This window comes from Vigna radiata, chromosome 7 (genome assembly GCF_000741045.1).
Source record: "Vigna radiata var. radiata cultivar VC1973A chromosome 7, Vradiata_ver6, whole genome shotgun sequence".
Taxonomy (NCBI): Eukaryota; Viridiplantae; Streptophyta; class Magnoliopsida; order Fabales; family Fabaceae; genus Vigna; species Vigna radiata.
This window is the reverse complement of record NC_028357.1, coordinates 10,883,105-10,893,246: the sequence shown is the minus strand read 5'-3', so window position 1 is coordinate 10,893,246 and position 10,142 is coordinate 10,883,105. Positions and strand designations below refer to the sequence as shown.

Genomic DNA, 10,142 nt, shown 5'->3' with positions numbered 1-10,142 from the left:
TGTAGATAAAATCCTAGATTGACTAAGATATGATGAAGCTGATCTTTGTTTGCTTATTTGTTATATGTTATATATTTTTTATTATCTTGATTGGTAATATTTGTTTTGAGGTTGCGTATATGATTATGATTATCTATGTTATTGTTGAGTAAGGGTTAATATATGCATGGACATAGGATTTATGTAATATTTGTGTTGGGTTTTCCCTATGAATGTATGTATGATTTGTTAGGTTATCCCAATAGAGGGTTTGATGTTAAGAGAGAACAAAGTTATGATGCTTGGGAGTTTCCATGCAAATATAGGTTGTAAGGGTGTGGTAATAATCATATGCAATATAATTGGGTTTATTGGGGGTATAACATGTCAATGATTAGATTTGGATGATTCAAGTAATGTATTATACGTGTTTGAGTATGTTTACAAGGGTATGTGATGTTTGAATGCATGTATGATGTGTTAAGTATGTTTTCATGTGATCTAGGGTTGATGTATGTATGTATGAATGCTTGAATCATGTCTAGGATGTGTTTCAATTTGGCAATAATCGATTATCATTGGTTATAATTGACTATTTGCATGTCGATGTTGAGTATGGTTGTGGGAATAATAAATTATCTGCGGATAATTGCTTTTTATAGCCTTGTGTGCATTAGAAGAGTTGTTCAGGTATTGAGTCTTTCTTGTGTGGGGGTGAAATTGTGGTCCTTGTCCTTGTGTGGTAGTATTATATGTTCCTTAGCTGGATTGCGGGATTACTCAAACAGATCTGTAGGGAGGCTACAAATGATGATCTATAGGGGAGGCTACAGATGTCCTATAGCGGAGGCTACAAATGTCCTATAGCGGAGGCTACAGGTGGGCTGTAGGAGAGGCTATAGATGTCCTGTATGGGAGACTACAAGTAGGCTATAGGAGAGGCTATAGTCAGTGAGGTAGGGTACAAGAGTTAGACAAACTCTTTCCATTGTGGTGTTTATGGTACGGTGATGCTCATGATGTTGTCATGATTGTGATAGTCACGATGGTGGTGCATCTATGATGATGATCTTGGTACTTGAGATGTTCCAAGTGATGCTATGTTGATAACGATGTTATTGTAATAATTATAGTAGGTAGTTAATATATGTGCTAATAGGTAGATAGATCAAGGGTTTAGGTGTGAGATGTTGAAGATGACATCAATGATTAAAGATCGAGAATCTATGATCGAGTAATTAATTATGATTGAATTGTTTATGTTAGAAGAATAGAAATTTTATTGTTATTATTACTATGTATGGAGTGTTTGATTATTGCTGATATAATCAATATGTTTATATCTTGTTATTATGATTTTTTTCTCGGTAGCTTATCCTATACGTGTTTGTGTTGGTGTGTTTGCAAATGATATTATCGGCGATGGTCGTATAATGTATTATACGTGAGCATATGATATTACTGATGTTCCAGAAGCACGATGGATTTGTAAGATGATGGGAAAAGATTTAGATTTCTTTAAAAAGTTCTTTTGGTAGACTTTTGAAACAATGTTATTGTAGTTGTTTTAATTCTTTAGTCATTTTAATTACTTTTGAAATAATGTAATTGGACAAGACTTTAGAAACTATTATGTTTTAAATAAATTATACATGTTTAAAAGTTAAGATTTTTGAAAAATACATTTTAGTGTTATAAAAAAGTTTTGAAATATACGATTTTTATAAACCTGTGACATCCCAGAATTTTAAATGCATATATTATATGATATTTTATAATTCATAATATCCTCAGTGGAATGATAGTAAAACTCATTTGTGTTCTTGAATTATTGTTGTATTGTTCATATCACACTTTGAATCGTGATTCAAGAAACACAGTCTTAATTATCGTTTTAAGAGATGCAGATTCCAACTCTCTAGTGAAAGAAGAAGGAAAAGAATACTTGCTACTTACAAACTGATTACGTAATGAAAGTAAGAGTAGGTATAGCCACCATGAAATATACAATTATGAAAATTTTGATTTTATCAATTAATCAATCGTTAATTAAATAAATTAAATCCAATATTCCTTAAATAAAGCGAAGATTGAACAAATTAAATTTAATATTAGAATGGTTAATGAGTTGCTAATAATGTAAGTATTTGAAAAGGTAACCATAGCGGCATTTATTGCACCGCATTGACTATGGAGGTAACAATGCTATTGCCATGCCTCACTAATTATTAACCTTTTTCTCTCTTACACGTCTAATTCAACACCACATATGACAACATGATTTATTTACTAATAAAAGAAAATAAATGGTGAAAAATTAAACAATTTACATCTTACCAACATACAACAACATTATATCATATGAGAAAAAGCCTTCATCCATTGAACAAATATTTCAAATTTAGATAACTACTTGAACCATGGATTAAAAAAAATGTTGATTTTTTTTTTCATTTTGAGATAAATGAAGAAGATTCATTGTCTTTAATGTATAAATTGTTCATTTAAAAAACGTGAAACATAAAATTTTAACCCATGTTTCAAATTTTAACAAATATGTTTTTATTACGACCTCTTACGAAAAAACTAACCTTCCATCCTATAAGCTTACAAAAAACTAGTTTTCAAAAACTAGAGACTTCAAAATTTAGGTAAATAATTGTTACATTTTTCATAGAATAAAAAATTGTATAATGATGTTTTTATATTTAGAAATAAAAAAAATAAGAAAGTTTTCATTAAAAAAAATAGTATTTTTATATATTTTACTAAAATTCACTTCGAGTAGTCTTGAGACAATTAAGATTCCTCTTAAACAAGTTAATTCATTTAAATTCTCATAAATCTAAATTCAAGTCATTCAAATTAAACAATATAGATTTTAGAGTATACCTTCAATTTAAATTAAATTTTTGAACAAAACAATTGAAAAGTTACGTAAAGTGTTGTTACATTTTCTTGAACTATAACAATAGGTGAGATGGTGTGCTTTTCAAAAATAGATTTGTAAAAGTTTAAATAATTTTTTTAATAAAATTATTGAAAATTATTTATGAAATAATTATTTTTACTTAAATACATTATATGGAATATGTGAAAATCTGGAAAATCTTCAAATAGAAACAGACTTCATATACTCTGTTATTAAAAGAAGTTGGATATAAATAGAATTCTATTAGAAATAAAAAAGATAATCTATCTCCATAGAACTTCTCTCTAAAATTTTCTTACACTTTAAAAATCAAACTCAACATTTCTTTTTCTTTTTTCAAGATTCAAGCACACTTTTTTATTCCTCATCAATAACAATGTTTCTAATGGATCAATTTCTCAAATACAGTAAGTTCATTTTTTTTTCTATTCTTGAATAAAATTTGATCTTGATGCATGTAGGAATCTTCTCCTTGCATGTGGTCTTAGAAAATTCCATTATTTTTCTTGTTCGGTTGTGATTCTAGAAATGAGATTAGATCATTAATCTAAGCTCTCTTTCTAATTTAGCACATCTTTTGAGGTAGAGAGTAAGAACAATTTAAGTAGAGCACTCCAAAAGAAGTAAGGGGAGCTAGTCTAGATTTCTTGATTGTGATAGTTGTTGAGAATTGTAATTTTGAATTATTTGATTAGATGATGCTTGATTGAGTTGTTGAATTGATCATATGTGTGAAATTTTGTGGATGAAAATATGTTTGAATGAGTTTTACTTAGATGTGGGTATGAATAACAAATTGCTGTCTAAATTTTGGGAATTTCATGTGAGAATTGGGGTTTGAACAATTGGGTTTTGTTGGCATACTAAAAAAGTTATTTGACATCAAGAACTAGATTTGTAAAGGTGCAGGAGAACCAATTAGAGCCAATTTAGCAAGCTGAGACACTCGTAGTCCTTGATTTTTCCTAAGATAGCGTTGAACGGTTGCTACAACGTACTAGATGCTAAGAGTTCACCCTTGGACACTCATTTAACAGGGACAATATGAGTTCCTAATCTTGTTAATGCCTACTATGCTGACTAATATGAGTTTCATTCACTCCTGTTTTCCATTGGACAATCTTGGTATCTACCTGATACGTTTCCTAGTTTGAGTTTCACCCACTCTTGGTTTCCATTATAAGGTAAAAATTCTACGTTATCCCTTATGTCATAGTTTAGCCCACTTTGGAACCTAGCAATTGTTATCCTTGATTCCTTTCTTATCCTAACCCTTAACATGAGTAATTCCATCTTTTGTCTATAATGTTCAACACTCATGTTTCTTTGTTGGGGTTTATGGAGCTTGTCCATCAACTCTCTATCAGAGTAAGCTAGCACATGCCTTCTCCTCAAGGCTGACCTTAGTTCATTCCAATACCTAATTGGAGGTAGATTCCTTAGCCTTAGGTCTTTCACCAAGGTTGTCCACCAACACAGAGCATAGCCTTGAAAGCTCAAAAAGGCCATGGTCACTTTTCTTTCATCATCTATCTGGTGGCACTCAAACAATTGCTCTACTTTTATATCCCATTCCAAATATTCTTCAATGTCATCCTTACCATGGAAGAAAGGAAAGTATATTTTAGATTCCCTTATGTAATGTTCCCTAGATCTTCAAGTTCTCCTAGGAGGTGATTGATAATGGTCATCATTGTGATGACTACTATAGAGCTCTTTCTCACTAGGAGGAGAGGATGTGTCTCCAAGGTATTATTTTCTCCTATGTGTAGACCCTACTTTGTGTTTGCCTTTATTTTGATTAATCATAAGTTGGCCAATCACATCCTTAAGCTCACTAATCTCTTTATCTCTTTGTTTAAACTTTTATTCAAACCGTTTCCTTAGTTGAATGTTATCATTGCTAGGTCTCACATACACTGGATTGACGCATACTTGTTAAATGGTAGAAATTGTTTTCACAAATTTTTCAAGAACTTGCACAAGCTATGAGTGAAAAAGATTTTCACAAAATTTTCTTATTTTTGAATTGAAGGATTTCTAGAAAGAAAATAAAGGTAAAGTTGCTCCAAGTAGCTCCCATGAAGAAGAGGCGAGTCACAAATGGACAAGCTTAAGAACCAAGTCCTTCCTAGCCAGAGTTTCCTTAGTTTATCTTTACCTAAGCTTTTAGGTAAAAATATTTCAAAAAGCTTTTGTCAAATTCAAAAATTAAAATGCTTCTAAACTGTTAGAATTAGTGGACTTTGTTTTTCAACACCAAGAAGGGGGGTGAATTGGTGTTTTATAAAAACTTGCACTTTTTAAACCTTTTTCGCAAACAATGGTGTTATTGAAATCTTTCTTGTGCAGTAATCAAACGTGTGCAGTAAAATAGTATGTGTATGTATGACAATGAAAGCTCTAAACGCAAATGTAAAGAGATAGGGAGAAGAAAATCAAACTCAGCTTTTATACTAGTTCGACCTCAATGCCTACATCTAGTCACTCTCCCAATCAACCTTAGATTGGAGAGGAATTCACTATAATGATCAGAGTATTACAGCTAAGGCTTTACAGAGCAACTCACAAATGTAAACAACTCATAAACTCTCAATCAAATATAGAACAACAAAACCTACCAACATAAAACAAGCTGTCCCTATTGCAGCAAACCTTTTGAGGTATCCCCTCTCAAAGTCAAGAGTACACCACTCTTCTTCTTGACGCCACACGTACAGAGAAACAACAAATCCAAGATTGCAAGGCTTCTCTCCTTATCAATCAAGATGCACCTTCAAATGTGCTAAAGTGATCAATCAATGTAGTCAAGTAATATGCTTCACAAGAATTCTTCAAGATCCTTTAATCTCTCACGTTCCTGATTCTTGGAGCTTCTAAGTAATCTGTAAACTCTTTCTAAACTCAATACAATCAGATATGACAATGCTAGAATGATCAAAAGTTCTCCAGAAAACAATCACTGCGTCAATATATAGTTTATATCATTCTTGGTGCAAATAAATCGATTAACACACTAATGTAATCGATTACATTAAACAAATGTAACAGAATTACAACAATCATAGCACATAATTGATTGTTCAACTAATGTAATCTATTCTCATTAAATGTTGGTCAAACACATTTAAAAATATGACTGTTATAGCAGTTATGACAAGCATAAGTCAATTTTTAAATATAACAAACTTAATTGAATACACAAAACATCTAAACGATTAAGCTTTAACACTGAGAAGAATTTTGAAAACTTTTCTTTCTAAAAACTCATCACAACACATTTGAAAAAGATATGTACAAACACACAAGTTTTAATCGATTCACCAACTAATGTAATCGATTCAAAACTAGTTGTTTTGCCTCAGTTCAAAACTCATGTTGTCTGAAGACCTTAATTGATTATCACAACATTGTAATCGATTAAGTCATGCAGATATGTTTTTGTGTGTGTGGTTTTCATATCACAAAAACATACATTGTGCATACACAAATATAATCACTTCACAAACATAATAGGGTGCATCAATCAACACAATATGTCCAACAAATGTGACGATCACAATATGTGCATATTACACTGCAAGCATGTACACATTCAACATATAACACAACATAGAAACATTCTGTTGTGACATGAAAACATTCATGTGTTTTTATTATCAATGTGTTGTCATCATCAAAAACTAACATGACAGGGATTGAGTTTAGCTAACACAGTGCTCCCCCTATCAACATAAACGAAAAGAAAGTTAGACTAATATGTTATGCAATCCTAAATATCACGGAGACTTAAAACAAAGAAAGTATTCAAGCAATCAAGCAAAGTAATGGAATTGTAAATTGAAATGGTAATGCTAGACAATCCTAAGTGAAAGTGCAAGTGACACTTGGAGCCCCTTGACACATTTTCACATTGATACACAATTTTAAGCTATTACAAGTTCAATTATGAACTTGGAATTACACCAAGGGGATTTTCCCAAGTCACTTAATCAAATAACAAAATCTACTCTAAAACAACAAATGTTTCGTGATATTGGCACCAAAGCACACTTGAATGATTGCCTACAACTTGATTTTGCCCTATGCTTGCAACTTTTGATTTAATTCCTCCAAAATAGATTGAAAATGGCCTATTCTGGTTGATGAAATGCTGTTGCAATGTGAAAATAACTTGTTGGGCAACCCATTTGTTCTCCAAATTTAGCTCCCCCTCCACTTCCTAAGATGCTATCTTGGGAGAGGAAGGTTTCTGCAACTTGAATGCTCCAATAAGACTTATAACACCATTAAATTCATTCAAATAGTCACCAAACAGATTAGAAATTTTGTACTAATGTTTGCACCAGATTTGACTTAAATTGATCAACTCATGAGGCCAAAAAGCTATAAAGCAATAAAAATGGGTATAGAACAACAATAGGCACTCAAATGGATTCTAAGAAAAGGGCTAGAACAAATTAAACGAGAGCAAAGAAAATGAAATCATAGGTTGAAATCAATTTTAAACCAAACTATTGGATATTTTCGAAATTGTTGGATGAAATGCCCAAAAGAGAATCAAATTTTGTATTTTTGAGTTTTAAAGGCTCCAAATTGGATTGCACGGTTTTATTAGCTTTTTAACACTTGATGTTACTTCTTTTGATAATTTATTTTCAATCTAAACACTAAACCAACTTTTTCTACAATCCACAAACGAATTTGATTGAAAATATCAAAATAGCACTTGATTTCCAACTTTGTACCAAAAAATTGGTGGTTTGAAACTTAATTTTGCATAGAAGTGGCTCAAACTCAAAACTGATCACTTTAGCAACTTTGTTTAGTGATTTTACATGCGTTCAAACTATGAAATGAGTCAAAAACAGATTGCAACTCCAATTCACCTTGCCACTTCCCAATTTGACTCCAAAATTTGATGGTTTGGTATACTATTTTGCACTTAGGCCAATCTATCACGAATTGAACCTTACTAGCAGTTTTAAGTCATTATTTTAGACTTATTGAAACTGTCACACAACATAGAAATGCTAGCATTCGAAACTTGACTTTGCTTATGGCCAAAAATGCAAAAATTCACTCTATCACGCCACTAAAAGCAAGGATGCATAGCACGATGAAAAGCTAGAATCAAGAGTAAAACAGTAGGTGCTTCTAGTTTTTAAGGCAACCAAGCTATATTAGATGCATTTCTTTGCTTGATACAGTTTGCCATACCTTTTGCAACCTTGGACGACACCAAACAGTGGTGAACCATGCACCAAAACTAAATTAAAAGACTGAAAACAAATTAAAAAGACTTTAAACAAAAACAAGATTTCAAACAGAACTGGGTATTGAAACATGATTTCATTGCTGTTGTTCATATCACCAACGCTTAGAATAAGATCTCATTGTCTCATTTGGTTTATATATGTCTACACTTGCTTCTAAACTCCATTAAAACTGAAATTTAAAAACAAATGCAGATTAAACTGGACTAAGAAACAGTGAGAAAACTACAACAACAATTGCACATGACTATAACTAAACAAATTTTTCTTAAAACTGAAAATAACTCAAAACAACATTGTTTCACCAATTAAAATACTAATTGAACATAAAAAACACGGGAATTGAACAAATAATGAATCATAAGCACAAAAACAGATAGGAATGCAGCAAAATAGTGAGCTCACGTAAGACAAATTACACAGTAGAATAAAATACATTAAAATGAGTAAAACAACATTGATTGAATGGAAATGCACTTAGCTCTTGAAGCGTGCTCGACAAAGGCTCTGACTACCGCTTGATGGAGTAGCTGCAGGCATCATGCGTAAAGAAATCTCCATGGATCAGAGACGTGGCAGACTGATGAAAGTGTAGTGGAAGTTTGGTGCATTGAAGGTGTTTGATGAAGATTTGAATGAAAGGAATCGTTGGTGCTTGGAGCCTCTAAGCTGAGACGACCTTCCTACCAGGGAAGGAAGCAAGATGAGAGTAAGAGAATGAGGACACAAGGTCTGACCCAAGAGTATAAGAAGCTGAAACATATTTATGTAGCATTTTCATTACACTAAAAGGTGGAAAATTACATAGACCAAGCATTTATATTTATATCTTGGAGGAGGCCTCAAAGTCTAACAAATTTCCCTCTAAAAATTAAAAAATAAATAAGTCAAAATTGGATGGTCTAACTGGCTAGGTCACGCATCCCACACAATTGGCACTTGGAAAACAAAATACATGTGAAAATCTCCTTGCAAAGGCTGGCGCACGCGGGTTTCGGCTGGGCACGATTCTAATATGGAAGGCACTTCCCTATGTAAACTCCAATTTGGAAGGCCAGGTTCCAATCCAGAAGTCATCTAGAATATTTCCCACTCTTTGCTCTTTTGCTTCCTTTGACTAAAGAAGCTCTTGACTGATTGATCCATGATCTCCTAGCTTTATTGAGTCCTACAAAAGCAAAAATATACAATTATTTAATGGTTAGATTTGTAACATCCCGATTTTTCGAGATATCACGGTGTAATATTTTTCAAAACCTTTCTATAAAACATTTATGAAAGATAACAATCTTATTCGATTAAAATTGCGGAAGCTAAACATAACCATAAATATTGTTTAGAAATCTCAAAATATCACTTTTACATTAAATTGTCAAATCGAAAACTTTTAAAAAATATAAATAACAAGTCCCCGAACATAACATCCCAACTCTCGTTAGCTACTCCGATCCGATCTTATCTGTAAACCATCTACTCCTGTACAAGTACGATCATCGTAGGTGGAAACCACAACCACAACTTTCAGGGTGAGCAACCAGAATTATCTTATCATACAATATACAATTATATTAACCACCATAATAATCAAATCATAAGCATATATCATCACAACATGATCATCACAACATTAATACCATAACATTAACATCACAATAATAAGCTCACCACATTGACATCACAACCTAATGGTCTATTCCCTTTACACTAGCACACCACCTAACCACCATAACCAATTCACTATGAGTAACACGACATCCTCTTCCTGTATCACACATCCAAATGGAATCTCTTTCCCGCATTACTCGGACGAAGATTCACCACTATTAGACCATCCTCTTCCCGCATCACACGACCAAAGAGAATTTCTTTCCCGCATCACACGGCCGAAAGAGTCATCACTAGCAAATCATCATCGTCCACACTCCTATCCTCACTCTCATGTAACATCCTATTAA

General features: G+C 32.4%; 1 pseudogene; it reads left to right on the top strand.

Annotated features, from left to right (window-relative positions):
• The first annotated feature begins 835 nt into the window (after positions 1 to 835).
• LOC106766051 overlaps positions 836 to 10,142 on the top strand; it is a 20,486-nt pseudogene continuing 11,179 nt past the window's right edge.